Source organism: Taeniopygia guttata, chromosome 1, assembly GCF_048771995.1.
Source record: "Taeniopygia guttata chromosome 1, bTaeGut7.mat, whole genome shotgun sequence".
NCBI lineage: Eukaryota > Metazoa > Chordata > Aves > Passeriformes > Estrildidae > Taeniopygia > Taeniopygia guttata.
In genome coordinates, this window is record NC_133024.1 from 72,070,377 (window position 1) to 72,091,377 (window position 21,001).

The window sequence follows — 21,001 nt, forward strand, 5'->3', positions numbered from 1 at the left end:
CCATTAATTATTTATTAATGTTCTTGGTTTTCCTGCTGATACTAGCTGAATGAATGAAGAATATTTCCTGTAACATTGCAAAATAATCTGGAAGTCGGAAATAGTGTGTCTTTTTTTCCCATTTTAATAAATGCACTCTTGTTAAATACATTGTATTAGAGGAACTGATAGGACTCTATCAAATGTGTAACTGTAGATGCATTGTCTTATTTCATTAATTTCAAAAGTGATAAGACAATCTGCTTTAAAGCAATGACATTGGTTAGCACTCTGAAAAAAGGTCATTAGTTTAGAATTTTTGATTAAGAACATTTGAAAGAGCACAGAGGCTCAGAGATTAAAAATAAAATTAAATGCAGGAGTGTCTTGAGGTGCATTTTTAAGAATTTGAAAGAAAAACTTCTTAGCAGTTAAAGACAATAGTGCTGCAGGAAATTCTAGGATAAACCCCCCCAAAAATGAATCTAAGGAAACAATAAGAGCTTTTGGGTTACTTTTTGCAGTATTCTAATTCTGCAGTCACTCAGATTTAATCATGTTTGCCATCTGTCCCACCTCTTTTGTGGATATGTTATTATGCATTTTCCACCGAGAGCAGGAAAGATGTTCAGGTCTAGATGTGCCAGATAGCTCTCAGGTAGAGTGCAATAGACACTACGAGACACTAGGAAAGAATACATCCCCTCTCACCTGCCCCTGCTTCTAAGAAGGTAGGTGAGATAAAAACTACACTAGCATATGGAGGTAAAAACAAGATCTCGGATCTGTCACTTGCTTGGAAGCCAGCAAAAATCTGAAGATTTTAAAGCCAAGAGAGGGGAACCAAGATGTTTGGGAATAGACTTGACAAAATCATTTTAATTGGGATGCCTTAAAACCAACATTTCTGAAGTACAGGGAGAATAGCTGTCTAACATCATAGTTTAGCATTAAATCAAACTACTCACAAATCCCTAATGACACTTGTCATTTTTGTAGTGTGGCCAATTAGTTATTTTCAAAAAGAATGTCAATCTACACAGGAAAACAAATTTCCTTATTGAAGGAATCAATGGTTAAAACTTTTTGGTCTATCTTAAACAGGAATTTTGGTTAGATTAACAAAATGGTTTGACATATAAGGTTATCAAACCATCCTCCAGAAAACTATTTCAGGGGTTGGTTTTAATCTTTATTGAATCAAATAATATGTACAAACTGGCTGCTTTTCTGTACTTTACTATGAGTATTGAGGACAAAATGATCTTTGCTACATATGTTTGTAGCTCTGTAAACTATTGTTCTACAGTTATATCGTTCCTAGCTAGCTCCAGCATTTTTCCTACCCTGATAGACAGAAAGATAAAACACATGCCAAAAGGCTCCTATCCTATCTTGATGCTTCTGGGAACTCAGGTTAAAACAGCTTCTCAAAACACTTTCTCATATGGAAAGTAAAGCCATTAAAGCAAGTAACAAGAAAGGGGGGTTCCAGAAGAGGATGAAGCAAGGGAGGAATTACCTTATTACTTGTGCTTCTAATTGGAAATTTTTGTCAATTATGCTAATTTTCTAAACTTATAAAACTGTATTTGCCTTATGTGGGGTGGGCATTTTTCCATATCTGCCTTTGGAGGCCTCCAGTTGAAGACCAGATTTTATACTAATATTGTCTTGAAAGTGTGTTGTTTTGTTTCTAGATCTTTAAGGTATCAATATGGCTGTCCTTTTCATGGAGTCGAATTAAAATAAAATTCATTTGTTAAATTTCTTTGTTATATTTCAGAAAAGAAAGTTACATTTTAAGTCTGGAATGCATTCTTTTCAATAAATTTTACAGTCTGCTTTTTGGTCTAATTATAATATACACGATATAGAACACAACAGCTATCAATCTTTCCCATAATACTTGAGCACATTTACCCAAAAGTCATGCCCAAAATAGTAAGGCTAATTTTAGGATACAGGAAATTAATTTGCATAAAATCTAACAGTGCAAGGAGCACACTATATTATCCTAACTAACAGAGATCTTATTGATTTACTTTTTTGGTAATATATTTTTCAGATTTAAATTTTGACAGTCCTTTCTCTCATATATTTCTTATGAAGTATTGAGTTTGTCAGGCACACTGCAGTGATGAATGATCTTACAAATATTCCTCTCCACTGAACTAGTCATTCATACAAGTAAAATATTTTTTTCAGTAATCTCACAGGATTTCTTTTCCTTGTATAGGCTGTTATTTAAAACATTGTAGCTTCTAGTGATTTGTATTGCAATGCAGTACAGGTAGCTGCATATGAGGACATTTAAGTAATGAGTGTCATGAAGATCTTTCAGTGAAAGAAAGGAGACTATCAGTAAGCTGCCTCTGACCATCATTAGACTGAATTGAGTTTACATTTAATGTCAAGAAAGAAAATGTCCGCAATCTACTAATTCAGCATAAACCTCTTTATTAACTAATCCTCTCAAACTGTAGCAAATGCCATGCTACTTCATAACATCGTGTACTTCATGCTCAGGATAATATTTCTGATTTGGAGAAAGCTTTAGCATCGATCTGTACCATTCACTGAAGTGTCTTGTAATGCTTTTGGTGGTATTAAAACATACTTGGGTTTTTTGGTTGTTGGGATTTGAGAGGGACAGTTGTTGGTGGGTATTTTTGAGGTGTTGGGTGCTCCTCTCCCTCCCAATGACTTGGTACAATTTTGCTTGATTTATCTAAATTCTATATCATTGTTCTTCATGTGACTTAGATACTGGAAAATTCTAAACATTAAGCAATCTGAACTAGTTTAGATACACGCGAAATATTTGGAAGTCATTACGTCTCAGTATTTCCACAGCTCTGGAAATGGCATTATTTAATATATTGTTTTTCATAATGCATGAATTGAAATGATTCACAGTTTTTAATCTTATGGTCAGCAAAGGTAGTATTCTATGAAAAATTTAAATATGTGATGTGAGCAACAATATTTATGTAAACACAGTTGGTGCTTGTGCTGCAGTTCTGAGTCACTGCTGTGTTTCCGGGGCTAAGAAACAGTCCTGCTGAGCATGGCATAGAGGTGACCCCATGTGAGGTGACCACAAAGGGACCTCAGGCCCCTTCTTTCCTTGAACCAGGGTAAAAACCTTCAGTTTGTTTTCTTGGGTTATTGAGTCTTAAAGGGACACTACAGCAGGTTGTAGATGGAATATAATACACACATTTTTTTGGGTCACCTAGGTCTCCTAGGACAGGGAACAGCGATGTCCTGGGGTGCATCAGGCACAAGCTAGACAAAGAGGTGACTGTGCTGATCTACTCGGCACTGGTATGGCCTCAGATCAAGTCCTGTGTGCAGTTTTGGGCACCACAAAACAAGAAGGACATCAAAGTATTAGAGCATGCCCAGAGAAAAATGATCAACTTGTAGAAAGGCCTCAAGGGAAAGAATTATGAGCAGCAAGTAATGTCACTTGGTTTGTTCAGTTGTGGGAAGAGAAGGCTGAGGGCTGACCTCATCACAGACTACAGTTTCCTAAAGGAAAGCAGTGGAGAGATCTATTTTCTTTGGTCATTGGTGATAATGGAATGAAATGGAATGAAGATGTCTCAGAAGAAGTTCAGATCTGAATTTAAGAAAAGATTCCTCCCTAAGAGAATGGCCATCACTACCACAGGCTTCCTAGGGAAGAGTTTTGTCGTGATAACAAGAATGTCGGAGTCCAAATAGATAGCATAGCCCTTAGTCATAAGATTTATTTTTAGGTAGTTCTGGGATAAGTTGGGAGCTAGGCTAAAGATCCTTAATAGTCCTTCCAACTCAAGATTTTCATATGATTTTAGGAAACTTATCATAAACCAAGGACCATTTTCAACAGATATTCTTCATACACATCCTTTGTTCTGGAGACAGTTTAGCAGTTTGTGTGCAGACCAATCCATGGTGAAAGAAACAAAGATCTGCTCTGAACAAATTTAATTTATCATCAGAGACACAGCTGACTTCACTTATCTTGCATATTACAGATATTCTAGCCAAGACAATTTTATCCAAACACAGAGTATGTAACTATAATAATTAAAGTCTTCTCAGCTAACTTTAGTCAGCCAAAATTCAGTCATATAGGATGCCATTCCTTTGCCTAAAGATAAATATCTACTCCAAATTGAATTGCCCTACCATATCCTGTGTGATCTTCCAGTGTCATGTCAGAGTGATGGAGTTCTTATATCTGTTTTATGTCTCATCTGTCCTATGTGAATGTCTCAGATATTGTAGAAGTTCTAAGGGTGAGTAAGTTTAGGCGAGTAAATTACAGACTTACAGTAACTGAGTAGCTTTGTAGAATCCAAAGACTCAGGTAGACAAAATTTGTTGTTCACATGTAGGAGCCTTGCCCCATGTGAAATATCCTAACTATTCAAAACTTTTGAAAAGGACTGAAATAAATGCTGGAGCACATCCAAGAGACTTTTTCACACAGTAGATATATAAACTTGAGTAACTGAATGAAGTCCTAATGACTGGAAATTGAGACTAAATGAGAATCAAAATGCTGAATATGTACATAAATATCTAAAATTAGGAGAAAGTTGAGTCATACTCATATTCTGAGCCAGCTGTTTGGGTTACCTGTATAATCAATGAAGACATTCTGGTATCTGGCATTGCACTTCTCTTAGGGATTCATCTCTTTCAGCAGTTGTTTGGAAATGCTTCTGCCTACTGACTGGAATGCTGGAAGAAATCTAGCTAAGATTAATGAGTTGAGAGATTGAATCTCATTTCATGTGCCTAAGGAACTGTGGACTTTTCAAAATCTAGGGTTTAATTGCCTAAACACAGGGCCCAATTATATTTGCCATGCCCTAGGACATGATATAGAAATTGCACAAGACCTACAATAAACCTGAATATTTCTGAATGGGCAGGTGGTAATCAAGATACCCTAGGTTATCCTACATATTATTAGATGCCAATATTAAGGCATCTGAACTGATTTACTACAGTCCATTTGAAATCAGATTTCCTCATGAAACTAGAAAGATATAGCATAGATATAACTAAATAGTCCTGACCTATTTAAAAGTTTCAGGTTATGTCACACGAAAAATATTTTTCCTTTAGCATTTAACTAGTTATTCTGATTGATACTCTTGGAGCCTACTTAATCATGTTTGAACTTTCAGTTTATGACTATTTATTCTCATAATGCATTGGAATATTTATTGTCTTTTTTAAAAAATAGTCATTTTTTTCTAGCAAAGTTTGGGAAGGAATTATGTGTAAAATCCACTTGGTACTTTAGGTAATTAACTTTTATGTTCATTACATAAACCAAAATTATTTTCATTTTAAAATTTCATTTAATCCTATTTATTAATTTGTAACAGAAAATTATTTTGTCATTAGTTATAGCATTTCTCATTATCCTCCTCATGTTCTCTCCCTTCCTCCCTCCCTTCTTCCCCAATCCCTCCTTCCTTTCTTTCTTCCCTCCCTTCTTCAAAGAGCTGCTCTTAAAAGTTCTAGTGACAAAACATAAGAACAGAGCTGTGACTCCTTTGCCACTTCTCCTTTTTATTTGAAATAAAAGCAAGTGGTCTTTTTTTCCTTTTTTTTTAATTTAGAGAAAAGAATAATTGCAGAATGTCTCTTCATCTAACATAAGGGCATATATAAAGCCATAAACAGCTAATAAAGGATGTCAAAGCAACAGGAATAAAAGCAATAGAAAAATCAGTTGTGATTGCTTCTGCATCTTCATGCAGAATCCACAGGACAGAACATTCTTTTTAAAAAAGCTCAGTGAAGATAACTTTCAGGTTTACTTAAAAAGCCTGAAGAATTCTTTCTATAAAAGTTTGTTATTCCTTTTACAGAACCAAATAAGTATTATATTATATTATATTATATTATATTATATTATATTAATTATATTATCTGCACTATGCATTCATTTCATTATACAAATTCGTGTATATCTATGTTTTGGCCACACATACACAAATGCAGATCAACAGTGAACAAGTAAATGCTTCCATTATGGCTTTTTTCTAGACTCTACTCTGTAAACAGTTCAAAAGTAGAACTTTACTACATGTTTTATTTTCACAATGGTTCTTTCTAAATACCCTTCTGAAATGTTTTGAAATGTATAGAACCTGAAACTATCTGTCTCTCTATCTATATATTTATCTATCTATCTACCTAATCTAGAAATACATGCAAGATAAGAGGGAATATTCTATTACTGCTTTGTTCTTTGAATATAACTTTCTTATTTACTTCCATATATTTCCTTCTCTCCTAATCATGAATTGCTGACGTCAATTAAAGTGCCAAAAGAACAGCTGACACAAAGATTGAATATGGAATAGATTTCCAAATTACAGTTTCAAGATTCAGAATATGATATTGCATAATAGCAGCCCATGAGTGGTCATTCTTAAGATAATTTGGTCTTTTTAATTTGTCACTCATTTCAGGTTAATGCAGTGATAAGAAATTTTTCAGTTTACTGCTGAAATTTTAATCACTTTTAAAGAATTTTTAATCACTTTTAAAGAATTTTAAAGAAATATAAGCTCACTTTTTAAATTTTGGCATGGGGATATAGCATAGCTAGTGATGTCTCTAAGACTACTAGGATAATATAGCAATTTTTAGAATTTCTTAAGGCTTCAGAATAGTCCAGCTGTGTTCTGTATTTTTATTTTTGCTCTCTCCTCAAAGCATCAAAACAGCATTATTTGTAGTTTCTATGCTACAGAGTAGTCATTTGCCAGAACAGATAATGGCTCATATAATTTTTAGCTAATTTTTTTCTGGTGAAAGTCCTGTAGCAGAAGAACTATGGCAAAATCTGCATAGGTTTTTTTCTCCTTTTATAACAGGAAGATAATGTTCCCTATGCATGAAATTTCAGAAGGGCTAACTTAGAAAATTGAATAATAATGACATATACAAGTTCTCTTTTCCAGTCATCAGGCCAAAGAACAGAACTGTGCAGCACAGTGAGGCATGAACACTGTGAATAATCACTCTTTTGTCTGTTTTTCAAACTGACAATTGCCTAAAAACTGGAAACATGTGACTCATTCATCACACAAGAATGAATTCTTGTAAAATTGTACCTAATAAACAAGAATACCAAAGCTCACTATCAGAAGCCTGCTGCAAATGAGTAACAGGCTTTTTAAGCAATCTCAAACACTCTTTCATAACAATTCCTTACAGAATTGTGGTTTTAGACATTTCTGTAGGAGGCCATATTGAGAAAAAATAATATTTTTATAATTTGTATCAAAACTGCTACAACAAAGCACTAGTTTCTGCAATTAATTTTCAACATTAGATTACATAAAGATGAACACTTCCTAGGCCTTTAAGCATTTTCTGGGCAGCTCAGGATATAACTGACCTCACACAGAGGCTAACTCTAATTGATTATTTCTTGCATGCAGGAGACACATAATTTTCTAAATTCTGAATACCTTTTATCAATCAAAAGGAGTCAAAAGCTCTGTAAGTATATAATTTCTTTGTATATTAGCATACAGTGGGCAGACCCACCACTCCTTTTTTCAAAAAGGCAATTATAGTAATCCAAAGTCCATGATTATTCGCATGGAATACCTATATTACCATTACGATTTTGGTAAGTCATAGTTCCCTTCTCTCTTTTTTTTTTTTTGTGTGTGTTTGTACAGAGAACAGTTTATCCATGGTGTTCAGATTTTTATTCAATAAAGATTTTGTTTGTTCTAGTTTCTGCTTTTGTAGACAATGACAGAATAAGAAAGCACATGTTGCAGTGCACAAATGATGAGCTTGAGTTTTGCCACAAGCTAATAAGAAGTCATGAAATATAAATTAACAAATTCAGAAGATCACAGCCAAACAATTCTACCTATAAGGTCGAGCATGTACAAATTTCGCATGCAAACAAATCCTCACTTTGTGAAGAAAGCAAGTATTCTAAGGTGCTTACTGTCAAGATAGGTCAATCAAGGCACAATTAGCTCTAATTAGCAATCCCACAGGCCATTAAAATTGTTTACCTTCTGTTGAGATAAGCACAAAAAGGTACATAATTTTTCCCACTTGTGAAAACATCAAAGAAAAGTATTTCCGATCTGAACCATGAAACCAATTATAAATGAGGACAAGCACAGCAGTGACATCAGCAGAATTTAGGAAACCATTTGTATTGCTAATTGCAGCATTTGAGCTAGCTGAGGGAGTATAAAATTTTCTTCCTATAAGGCTCAAAATAAAGGTCCCAAATAATTGGGACTTTTAAATAAAAAAATCTCACAAGGAGAAACGAATGGAATGACAACTCTCAGTGTTTCTTACAAGTTCTATTGCTATTTCAATTCTTATGTCAATATCTGAGTAAAGAGGTGTAATGGTAATATTTTTTGCTCCAATTAAAGTACATAAATTAATAGCCTTGTTTTCAAAAGCATAGATCAATGCCTAGATCTTGTTCATGCTTTAAAAAGCGAACATGTAACAAAAAATGCAAATAGGAAATGAAAGGCCAAGAGAAATCCATAGTTTTCTCATCTCAGTTTTTTGAAATTCCATTGCCTATAGAGAGGAAAGCAAGTTTCATGAACTTTTTTCATGTACTTTTTTTAGCTAAGGATCAAGAAGAATGTAGTTTGGAACAAGGTTTCTGCCCAAAATTGAGGCATCATGCCATGTACTTTTTTTTTTTTAAAAATATGCTTAGGCGCTGCTGGCAAGAAAACTATTTAAGTAGTTAATTTAAACATATCCATGACATCACTTAAAAGATACTTAGACAGTAAACCACACAAATAGCACTTCTCTGGATGTATTTAATGTGCTTGAATATGTCAAGAGCAGGACAATAAAGCTGGTGAAAGGGCAGGAATACAGGTCCAGTATGGAGAATCTGTGAACTCTGGCTTTGTCTAGTTTGGAGAAAAGGACACTGAGTGGTTGAAGTGGAATTGCAGATGTTGGTCTCTTTTCCCTGGAATCCAGTGATAAGAAATCTAGGAACATCTCAAAGCTGCATCAGGGGAGGTTCAGACTGGATATTAAAAGCACTCCTTTACCAAGAGGGTTATCAAACTCTGCAACAGGCTGCCTAAAGGCGTGGTAGATGCCCCAAACCTGTCATTGTTTGAGAGGCATTTGGACAATGCCCTTAATAATATGCTCTAAATTTTGGTTACCTTTGAAATGTTCAGTAGCTGGGCTAGATGACCATTGTAGGTTCCTTTCAACTGAAATATTCTATCCTATTATATTCCACTCTATTCTATTCTGATCTAGTCTAGTCTAGTCTAGTCTAGTCTATTGCAATCCATTCAATTTTAATATTTTTTCAGGTAAGTATGAAATCACCTACTCCACATTTGTGATAACAGATTTGTCAGAAAGTTTATTGCTGTTTATAATTAATTTAATTTAAATAAATGCAATAAAAACTGTTAGGAGCTCATTAGAGCTGCAATAGGAAACTGTAACTTTAATTAAGTTCATAATTTGACTTTCAATATTCAAATAATATAAAGGCATATGTTTCATTACACATTGTTTTTGAAGAATGAAAACTATGAACTTCATAACTTTTTATAACGCTAATTATCATAAAAGTTTTTTATTTTAATTTTTAAATAATTATTATTATGATTATTTAAGAAATAAATATGCCTAAAAATGAACCAATATTTAGATCACCCCAGTATGCATGTAGAAAACATTACTGAAGCCACTATATTTTATCTTTTGCATAACAATATCCTAGTTGGTTGGCACTTGCTAACAGAATTGTTAGGCTTCATCTAACATGATGTATGGCTGATTATTTATTTTTAATTAAAATAATACAATCCAGAGGATTCTAATCCCTTATACCCTTGACATAAATTAGATTACCCATACCTGTGCCAGATACTGGATTAACCTGTCTCTCTAAATGTATATGTTCAGGTATTTCATCCAGCCTCTCTAAAGCTGCACAGGAAAAGATGGGGCTTATAATGAAACCATGAGATTTACAGATATGAGCTATAGCAGACCAAGGAGGTGGTAAAAACAACAACAACAAAGAAATTCTGAATCCAGTATTTCTAAATCAAGTAGTCTGACAGCTGATTACATGGAGGAAGCTGTGGATCAGGAATTTCTGGTTATCACAGCTCAGGCAATATGGTACAAGGAAAGAAAACAGACTAGACAGAACAGTTTAGGCTTTTGAAGATGAATTCCTAATCCATTAATTCTGCACAGAAGCTCATGGGAAGTTAATGAAACTCAAAGGCATCCACTGTTGGCATAAAAGTGCAAATCCTGCTGTTTAGACTGCTGACTGAAGTGGAATGCAACACTGTTATTTCCATCTATATGTAGGTTTTGTGCTGGTGAAAATTAAAAAGCTCAGAGTAGATCTGACCCCAAATAATTTTGTTTTCAAAGTTACCATCAAAACACTATGTTTAGCTTTCTTTCTTCTGAAGTCAGATTTTTGAGGTATGAACAGTAAGAACATTAAATAAATTTCTCCTTCTCTCAAGGAAAAAATAATAGTTCTGGAAGGAATTTACTCTGCTTTTTATTTAATACGTGATCTGGAACTGTTTCTGTAAAATGCTGTGTGTTTCATATAACCAGATTGAATTGCACAGCATCTCTTCCTGCCTTGTATCAAAGACCTATATTTAAAGATGCTGTAAAAAGCACTTGCTGAACATGGTCAACATTTCTGTTATACAAGTAGGAAAGTTATCATTATTCTTCTTCCGTGATTCTGACAGAAATAAAGAAAACATGGCTATTTAAATCTATGGCTATTGTTATGGTCAAATGATGGCCAAGCTTCACAAGTATTGAATCTTTCCTTAATTCTGAGTTATGCAAGTTAAAATTGGTCTAAATAAAATCTGTATAATTACCACATTTTTTTTAGATAAATGAATTTTTTTTTTTAGATAAATGAAATATTTTGTCCTCTTTGCAGAAATAAGGACTGGGAAAGATACAGAAAAAGCTCCAGAATTTTCACACTATTTCTTTTCAAAAGTAATTTTTTATACATTTACCCACATTTTCCTTACTTCAGTAGAGACTGTCATGCTGAGGTTTCTTCGAGTACTAAGGTACTTTAGAATAGGCTCTTTTAGTATAGTCAAAAAATAATTCAAATATTGTGATTTAATTAGAAAATATTAATATATATATTAAAATTTATATGTCTTATAATTATAACATAATTAGAACTATTGCCTGTTCTCTGTAGTCTAATACTGAATTTTAAATATAAATCTTAGCTTCATACCATAGAATGAACTTTGGAGGTAACCTTGATTTATGATTTTCAAAAAGAACTATCAAAATATAATTTTAAAATATAATAAAAATCAATTCCATCTGAAATTAGCAGAGTCAAGACCTTCAGCTGAACTGTTTTAGAACTAGGTTGAGAAACTTGTTAATCTAATGAGAAAATCCTACTCATTGTAGGAGTAAGGAAATGAGGCTTGCTGGGTGGAAAAGACAAAAGCTGGGGCAGTTGCAAGTTTTTCATCAAAACTCTGTCTTGAGAGTCAAGGGCAGGGAGAATCTTAGAAATAGCATTTATTTTGTCATTTTGATACTGAAAGTTGTTTTTTGCATTTTTTTTTTTAAAGAAGAGTTTCCTGTCACATGGGATGGCTGAGGTGTTAAATCACAAAAAAGGACAAAATATTGAAACACTGAAAGACTTTGGAACTCCAGAATTACTATTGAGAGTAGTTACTTCATTATTAATCTGAAAATGAGATTCTGCAGCTAGCATCACTATTTTTCCTTTTATTGTCAGTTTATCAAGATTTTTATAAAATGTTAATTGCATGTACTGTAAAATTCCACTACAGAAAATGCATAGTACTATTGCAAAAGTACAAAAGTGTCCAGCAAAGTTCATTTATGTAATCTTTACAATGAATAAATTATTATTACTCAATATTTCAAAATATTTATTTCATTTGGTTTTTTTCTTTTTTTTTTATACCATGTGATATACCATTTTTTCTACTACAGTAAAAAATATTCAGTAATTAATCTAAATAGGAGATACTATTTTTATGGAATACTACCATGATTTACTTCTCCTGAGTTAAGAAAAGTAAGCTTCCTTCCACCCATGAGGTTCCTTCCCTCTTCAGCTGAAGAATGCTGATGCATTTATAATCCTTAATTGCACTTTTATAATAGGTAAAACCATGGATTATAGCCACAGATAAGAAAATCTCTTTCTCCTGGTAAAATACTTTGATCTGAACACTTAATGTAATGCAGCGTTCAACCCCAGAGCAGGAAAATCTTGGTGGTGTTACTAAAGGAATATAAAAATTATAAATTTTTTTAAGAATTCATTTTTATCACCTAATGTCACTCCAAGGAGAAGACAACAACAAAAAAATACCCTATTTGTCCTTGATTCTATAAACACTCTTGGAATCTATATTCTTTGGTCAGATTTAACAAAATATTGTGAGGGACACTGAGAAGAAGAGGATAAAATTCAAAGACCAATTATTCAATATCTGGTTTAGCTGCAGAAAATTAGACTGCAGCCAGGGAGAAGGTAGATTTGTTCTGCTACCCACACTATCAATGAAGGATTCTCTCCCTCTGTTGAAGAAGGAAACAAGATCTGGAACATCTGCAAGTTGCATGTTTGCAGTGATCTTGCTTGCATGTTTGCATGTTGCAACATTCAAACAAGATCACTGCAACATCTTCCCATGTCTTGTTCGAAAGTTCAGGTTTTTTCACCTTTCAGTGACTCATCATACTTAGTTATTAATCAACAAGTAGCTCCAAAGTTTGTTATCCAGATTTAGCATATGTTTATATTTTGGGGGGTGTTGGGAAGAGAGGAGGGAGGGTTTCAAGCTTTGAATGCTACTGTTTAGTTCAGTTGTCACCTGGGGACATGGTTTAGTGGTAAACATGGCAGTGGGAGGCTAAAGGCTGGACTCAATGATCTTCGTGTACTAAGTAAGGTTTTTCCAACTTTAACAATTCTATGATTTTTCTTTCTGCTTGCAAGTGTTTGTTATCATAGTATTTTTTGAACATCAAACCAGGAAGAGTAAGAAATCTTATGAGAGAACACCCTTTTGGATTATGCTCCATATAGACAAAAAAGGTCTCATCCAATTTTATTCTATTAATCTGCTTATTCAAAATGAGTAAAGTTTCTTAAACTTGCTTCCTAATGCTGTGCATAATAAATATTGCTTCAAAATGCATTGAGTTTTTTGAGAAAATAAATTATTTATTTGAACATAAGCTATGCTCTTAAAAGTAGTTGTAGTAGTCTCCTTAGTTAAATGGTTGTCAAAAATAGGAAATTGTTCCATTTCACAAGATTAATGGAAAATTGAACTATATTAAGTCTGTCCACTACAATATATTAGTTTTGCATTGAAACTAATCTTTAATTACTGAATAATCTCTGGAAACAAAAGACTCTTAATTTTAATGAAAGTTACATAAAATAGAATTTGCAGAAGAATACTTATAAGTGTTACATTCAAGTCTAACTAATCTTGCCTTAAGAAGATATTCAACTGACAAAAATTATGGGTTATACTGTCACTAACTGCAGTATCTAATAATCAAATTTTTTCATTAAAATATCACTATCACTATTTAATATACATTAAATATACATTGAGACACATTTAGATTTTTTTTTATTTCTTTGCAGTTCTCACACCTGAAGATTTGTGGTCGATTACTTCTTTTTCCTTAGTTGTTACCCTCCATGTTGTTTTCCCACTACGGGAGGATATTCTTACGCATCAGTTTCTTTAAGAACTACTTATTTTCAGGCTGTTTCCCCTGTCTTCTCCAAAATGTCGGGTTTTGCAATTGAATGAACTTAAAAGTTTTGACTTTTGCACAGAACAACAAGTCTTCAGTGTCCTTTGAATGTAATTACTGGATGAGTAGGTAGCATAAGATAATACATCCCTTTTACTACCATGAATTGTAGATAATAAAAGAATTTCTCCTCAGAGAATTTCTTTCTAAATTGCTTTCAGTTCATTCATTACATAGGATCTTTGTTCAGGAGATGTGTATGACAGCTGATTAAAAAATCCACTCCCAATTCCTCCTTATTTAATTTCAATAACATTATATTCAGAAAGGGGCAATAATTAGTTCAGCTGAACTCGAACAGATTTCAAATCTTAATTATAGACCACGCACACCCATGTCTCTCAAACAAGGAAGGAATATGACTATTTTGAAAACCCATTGCCGAACTATTTTTTCCTATTTACTGACATAGTAGACACTGTGACCACCTTTCTGAATGTTTAAGTTATGATTTATCCAATGTTTATAATGTAAAGCATGCATGCCATCTGGATGTTTTCATGTCATCCTTGAAACTGAATCACTATAATTTGCTTAGAACAGTTGTCTCAGCATAGAGATCACTTGAAATATGAATGGTAAAAGTGTAGGAAATGACAGCTTTGCATCATGTAGCTCAGCTGCTCCAGATTTTGAGCACATCCTGTCTGATTTTTTTGTTCAGATTTTTTTTTTTAAGTAGAAAAAAAAATGTTTTCTGAATCTGTAGGAATATTATTACACAGGTACTGTGTGGAAAGAAAAGAGAAATAAGGTCACATTCCCCACTAGTTTGGGGTAGGGGATAGGCAAAACTCCAGATTGTTGTAATGCAAGTTTGTCTAAGTGAGAAACTGAATTTAGCATTAATAATTTACATGTTTCCCCATTACAGTTCTTTGTGAAATGACTTAAATGCAAAGCATTCCTCTTAGCTTTTCCGGTAGAATCCACAAATCAGAGCAGTATTCAATAACTTAAGGTATTTTACTAGATATACCACTTAGTAGCAAGTGCAATCCTTTGAAAATAATAATTTAATCTCACTTCTAACTAATAGGACCATAAACTAATCAGCTGGTCTGCATCTGTGAATATCATATTACTGGTTTGCCTTTGAGAAGAGTAGAGGATATTTTTTAAATCAATCATCTGGAGTACTGTATTTGTCCATTAATAAGAGTATCACATTTTGATGAGGTTACAGACTTTTTGTACTAACTGAAATTGATGATAAGTGAGGCCTTTCAAAGGAGATAATTCTTGAGTTTCATTTAGGGAAGTGGTACTCAACTTGTAACAGCTGAGGAGCATGCAGCTGTTTAGGAAGGTTTCTCTGGTTTTTCACACTTTTAAGTTCCTATGCCAAATTAATTCCAGGGGGTTTTTTTGTTTTTTTTTTCTTCACCCAATAATTGATAATATTTTTCTCAGGAGATACAACGCTTTCTGATATTTAACACCAGAGATACTGCATGGACTGCAAATTATTTTTCCAGAGATCTTATGTATAACTAAGAGAGTTGGAGCAACCCAAGTCTTCTTTTCATTTTACTTTTTTTTTTATGCTTATCTAGACCTAAAACTCTGTTATAAACACAAAATATTTTTCCTGAGTTATCTCATATTTATGAAGCAGATAGTTGAGACCATGCCTGGAATACTTTGTCCAGGTCTGAGCACCTCAGAAAAAGGCAGACACAGACATACCCAAGAGAATCCAACAAAGGGCCACAAAGATTATGAAGAAACTGAAGAAAGGCTGAATGAGCTGAGACTCTTCAGCCTACAGAATGAAAGGCTCAGGGAGATCTCATCAATGAATGTATATAAATACCTGAAGGGAGGTTGAAAAGATCATGGAATCATAGAATAGTTTTGGTTGGAAGAGATTTTAAAGGTCATCTAGTCCAAACCCCCTGTAACAAACAGGAACATCTTCAAGTAGATCAGGCTGCTCAGAGCCCTGTCCAATCTGACCTTCAATGTTTCCAGAGTCAAGATATCTACTGTCTCTCTTGTCAGCCTGTTTCAGTGACTCACCACCCACATTGTAAAGACATTCATCCCCTGTCTACTCCTGTTTATTTTAAAACCATTATCTTTTGTCTTATTGATACAGGTCCCATTAAAAATCTGTACCACTCTTTCTTATAAGCCCTATTCAAGTATTGAAAAGCCACAGCCTTCTCTTCCAGAGCTTTCTCTTCTCCTGGATCCAGGATCCAGTTAAGAACAACCCCAACTCAGTCTTTCTTCATAGGAGACATTTTCCATCTCTCTGATAAGTTTTGTGTCTCTCCTCTGGACCTCTTCCAGTAGGTCCATGTCTTGCGTGAGGGCTCCAAAGCTGGATGCAGTACTCCAGGTGGGGTCTCTTGGAGAGGCATAGTGCGGGAGAATCACCTCCCCTGGCATCTTGGCCAGGTTTCTTTTGCTGCAGTCCACAAAAGAGCTGGCTTTTTGAGATGAAAGCACACATTGCTGGCTCATATCCAGCTTTTCATCCACAAGTAGCCTCAAGTCTTTCTCCTCAGGATGGCTGTGAATCCCTTCATCCCCTGCACTGTATTGATATGTAGGGTTGCCCAGACCCAGGTGCAGGACCTTGCACTTGTTGTTGGGCCTCATGAGGTTCACATAAGCCAACTTCTCAAGCTTATCCAGATCCCCCTGAATGGCATTCTTTCTCTCAGATGTGTCAATAACACAAATCAGCTTGATGTCATCTGCAAATTTGCTGAGGCTGCATAGATCCCAGTGTCTATTCCATCTATACTATTGATGAAGGTATTAAACTGAACTGATCCCAAAGATGGAGCCATTCTCTGATGGCTAATGAGAGGATTACTGGTAGTGGGAATAAACTGAAACAGAAGAGGTTCCCTCTGAATATCATGAAACAGTTTTTCACTTTGAGGGTGACTGAACACTAGTGCAGGTTTCCAGAGAGATTGTGGAGTCTCCATTCTTGGAGATATCCAAAAGCTGTATAGACATGGTCCTGGGCAACTGGTTGTAAGTGGCTCTGCTTCAGGGCGTTGGAAATTATTATCTCCAGAGGTCCTTTCCAACATCAACCACTTTATGATTCTCTGATTCCAGAACTCATGATAGTCCATTCTGCCCTCTGAAATGCTGTTAGTTGTTAATGTTCATGTGTAACATTCCCATTGGCCTCCAGTCATTTAGAAAACACTTCCACTCATTTTCAGACCTGGCAGAAACTCAGTCTTCCAACACAATTTTTATTTGTCAAAGTTATAGGTGTCCTCAAATTTTCAGAGCACAAATTTTGCATTTCAGTGTTGCTCGGTGCTTTATTCAGTCCATTTTGAGGGTAGTACTGCTTCTGCACTTTCATTCCCTGGTCTTTTTTACAAGGAAAAGAGCAGTATTGTCTTCCTCAACACTGGTTCTTGAATTCTTCTGAAGACTGGTTGTCTTCAGGCATCATCTCCATGCAGACCTTATGTTGCCTGTATGAGAAGACTTCTCAGCTGAAGTCAACATCCCACTGAGCAGGCAGTCCTGTACTGTAAGTTGAAGTTTTCAGAGAAACAGTTATGGAGGATGAATTGTATTTGGAATAATGGTCTAGAGAGGTGCTTCTGTGTGACAGCTGGATCATAAATCTTTATATAAGAAGTCTGACAACAGAGAAGAATTTAAATAAGGTCCTTGTATATCTATTACCTTAATAACCTTCTTCCTTTCTGTGCCATAGATGATCAGGTACTCAGGAGGATTCTACAGAAACTGACACATGACTGTCTCATAAATTCCCTCTAAAGCAGCCATTTGTATAGACTCTCTTCAAAAATTTCTAACAAGTCTTCTGCACAGTAACAATTGTTGCTAGAGCTGTCCTGGATTGCCATACACTTTGAACACACACTGCATCCCCTTTTTTTTTCTCATTTCCTGCTTCACAGAAGGAATGAGCAGGAGGTCAAGAAGAACACGGATGGAGACAGAACCATAGCTATTAACAGCCAGCTCTGTGTTAAAATTGCAGGATAAGGTTTTTGCAATGTAGTGTCAGAGTTACTCCCAGCACGTTTTAAGTGTGAATGTGGATATATAGGAAGAAAGTACCGTCAAACATAATAAGGTTTCTATGTTACTATTGCCAGTTATATTCTATCTAGAGAGAGTTACATACAGTGTTCACACACACACAATACTAAATAAATTGTCATGGTTTGACGCTGGCACAATGCCAGCGCCCCATGAAAATACAACTTACCAACCAAATGCTGTGAAATGTGATCAAGAACAGAGCAAAGCAGGCCAAACTTAATAACAAAGGAAAAAGCTTTATTACACTACTACTACTACTACTACTACTATAAAAGGAAAAGAAAGGAAAGAAAAAAACACACAAAATTCGAAATTAAAACCTTCCAAAACATTTCTCCTCCCTCCACCCAACTCCACCAAACCCCAGCGAGACCCATTTGGATCCCTAATCAAGTTTTCACCCTTCAATATAATCAATACTGAGTCCATCGGGGAAGAGAGGAGTCCCCCCTTGCACCATAGACCCCCAGGAAACACAGCTGCCACCTTGTGTTTCCAATGTCACACGTGGCACCGCCCAGACACACCGGCCAGTGTGGCACTCTCCCCTCCATGTCACAGTGCTCTCACTACCGTGCATGGACAGAGACTGCTTATAGGGCCCCTTTAAGGATGCTTTGCCAAGGACCACCAGGAACAACAGTCCAGTATCACAATTCGGGACTAGAGTCCCCCCCATTTTCCCCTGGGGCCGAGGGTCCAAAAGACAGAGATCGCCTTCTCTTCTTCCTGAAGATGGAGGGCATCCTCACACCCTCCTCAGCTCTCTCTCTGTCCACTCCAAAACTGGTAGTTGCTGCAGAAGGTCTCTTGGTTCACCAATGCATCCCCCTAAAATGCAGTCCCTCTTGAAAGAAAGAGTGGTTCAGTCTATGGTAAACAAGCAGAGTCCAGCCAAAAAGCCACTCTATCATCTGCCTCCAACCTTCTTCTCTAAACATCTGAGGTTTCAAGCTGTCTCTCTTTTCTTCAAATTCAGGAGGAGTAATATTTCATAAAGCCTTCATTTCTCAGGAAGGGTTAAAAGTCCCAACTCCCAAGGATGGCTCTCTGCCCAGGCTCCAGCTCCCACAGCCCGTCTGGGCACCTTGTGGCCCCCCCGCTCTTCTCCTTCCCTGCGGCGAACTGCTGATAAAATCACCGAGTCTCTTTTTCTCTCTTGGGAGAGAGAGAGACTCTGGGGGGGGACGGAGACATCCCAGATTTCTCCACCCTTCCATCTGCAGGAGCTGACCCAGTCGGTTCCGATCCTTTACCTCCTGGCCTACCTGTGCAGGCCGCATGGCTCCCCTCCCCCACCCAGCCCGGGCTGGGCAGGGGAGAGGTCCGTACCATGCGATGACCGGAACCAAAGAAGGACGAGTCCTCCTGGGAATTCCGCTTTTAACCCCTCTGTGTTCTCAGAGGCGTGTCCACCTTCAATTGGTCACCCCAAGTGTCAGTATCTAAACCTGACTCCTGACGGGATGAACCTCTTCCTTCTAAAAAAAATTCTCTTCCCGTGTCAAACCATGACACTCCACCCTTCGCTTCTGAGAACACAGATTACAAAAAATAATTACCAAAACTACATTTAACCAAATTCATGCTTTGCTTTTGTTCTTTTTTGATCCCATCTCACAGCCTTCATCTTATCACCATCTTATCTTACCCAAAATTCGATTTCCCGGTCAGGGAACCAAAAATGTCATGGTTTGATGCTGGCACAATGCCAGCGCCCCATGAAAATACAACTTACCAACCAAATGCTGTGAAATGTGATCAAGAACAGAGCAAAGCAGGCCAAACTTAATAACAAAGGAAAAAGCTTTATTACACTACTACTACTACTACTATAAAAGGAAAAGAAAGGAAAGAAAAAAACACACAAAATTCGAAATTAAAACCTTCCAAAACATTTCTCCTCCCTCCACCCAACTCCACCAAACCCCAGCGAGACCCATTTGGATCCCTAATCAAGTTTTCACCCTTCAATATAATCAATACTAAGTCCATCGGAGAAGAGAAGAGTCCCCCCTTGCACCATAAACCCCCAGGAAACACAGCTGCCACCTTGTGTTTCCAATGTCACACGTGGCACCGCCCAGACACACCGGCCAGTGTAGCACTCTCCCCTCCATGTCACAGTACTCTCACTACCGTACATGGACAGAAACTGCTTATAGAGCCCCTTTAAAGATGCTTTGCCAAAGACCACCAAGAACAACAGTCCAATATCACAATTCGGGACTAGAGTCCCCCCCATTTTCCCCTAGGGCCGAGAGTCCAAAAGACAAAGATCGCCTTCTCTTCTTCCTGAAGATAAAAAGCATCCTCACACCCTCCTCAGCTCTCTCTCTGTCCACTCCAAAACTGGTAGTTGCTGCAGAAGGTCTCTTGGTTCACCAATGCATCCCCCTAAAATGCAGTCCCTCTTGAAAAAAAGAGTGGTTCAGTCTATGATAAACAAGCAGAGTCCAGCCAAAAAGCCACTCTATCATCTGCCTCCAACCTTCTTCTCTAAACATCTGAAGTTTCAAACTGTCTCTCTTTTCTTCAAATTCAAGAGAAGTAATATTTCATAAAGCCTTCATTTCTCAGAAAGAGTTAAAAGTCCCAACTCCCAAAGATGGCTCGCTGCCCAGGCTCCAGCTCCCACAGCCCGGCTGGGCACCTTGCGGCCCCCCCGCTCTTCTCCTTCCCTGCGGCGAACTACTAATAAAATCACCGAGTCTCTTTTTCTCTCTTGGGAGAGAGAGAGACTCTGGGGAGAAACGGAGACATCCCAGATTTCTCCACCCTTCCATCTGCAGCAGCCATCCCCAGCGTCCAGACCCGAGTGACCACTCCCAAAAAAGACCTTCTAAATTTATTCAGCTCTTCAGAAGAGTAAAAGAGTCTTGTTATCATCTTGTATTAATTATTTTAGTGTTAGAAAGTGCTTTGTTATTAAATAAACAGGTTCTTTTCCACTTCCCTCTCAGAAGAAATTTTTCCCTAAACCAAGTGGGTGGAGAGGGACCATGAGAGTTTCCTAGAGACTCCTTTCAGGGAGTTT

The 21,001-nt window shown here is 36.3% G+C and overlaps 1 long non-coding RNA gene across 1 annotated transcript in view; it reads right to left on the minus strand.

The window, feature by feature from the left end:
* The window catches only part of LOC140684452 (uncharacterized), a 37,417-nt gene extending 17,366 nt beyond the window's left edge, over positions 1-20,051 (minus strand). The window contains exons 1-2 of the long non-coding RNA XR_012056726.1: positions 19,233-20,051; positions 1-18,811 (exon numbers count right to left, since the gene is read on the minus strand). The exon at positions 1-18,811 is cut by the window's left edge and continues 17,366 nt beyond it. This is a non-coding gene — a long non-coding RNA (uncharacterized lncRNA). The remainder of the gene's footprint in view (positions 18,812-19,232) is intronic.
* Between the last annotated feature and the right edge of the window lie 950 nt (positions 20,052-21,001).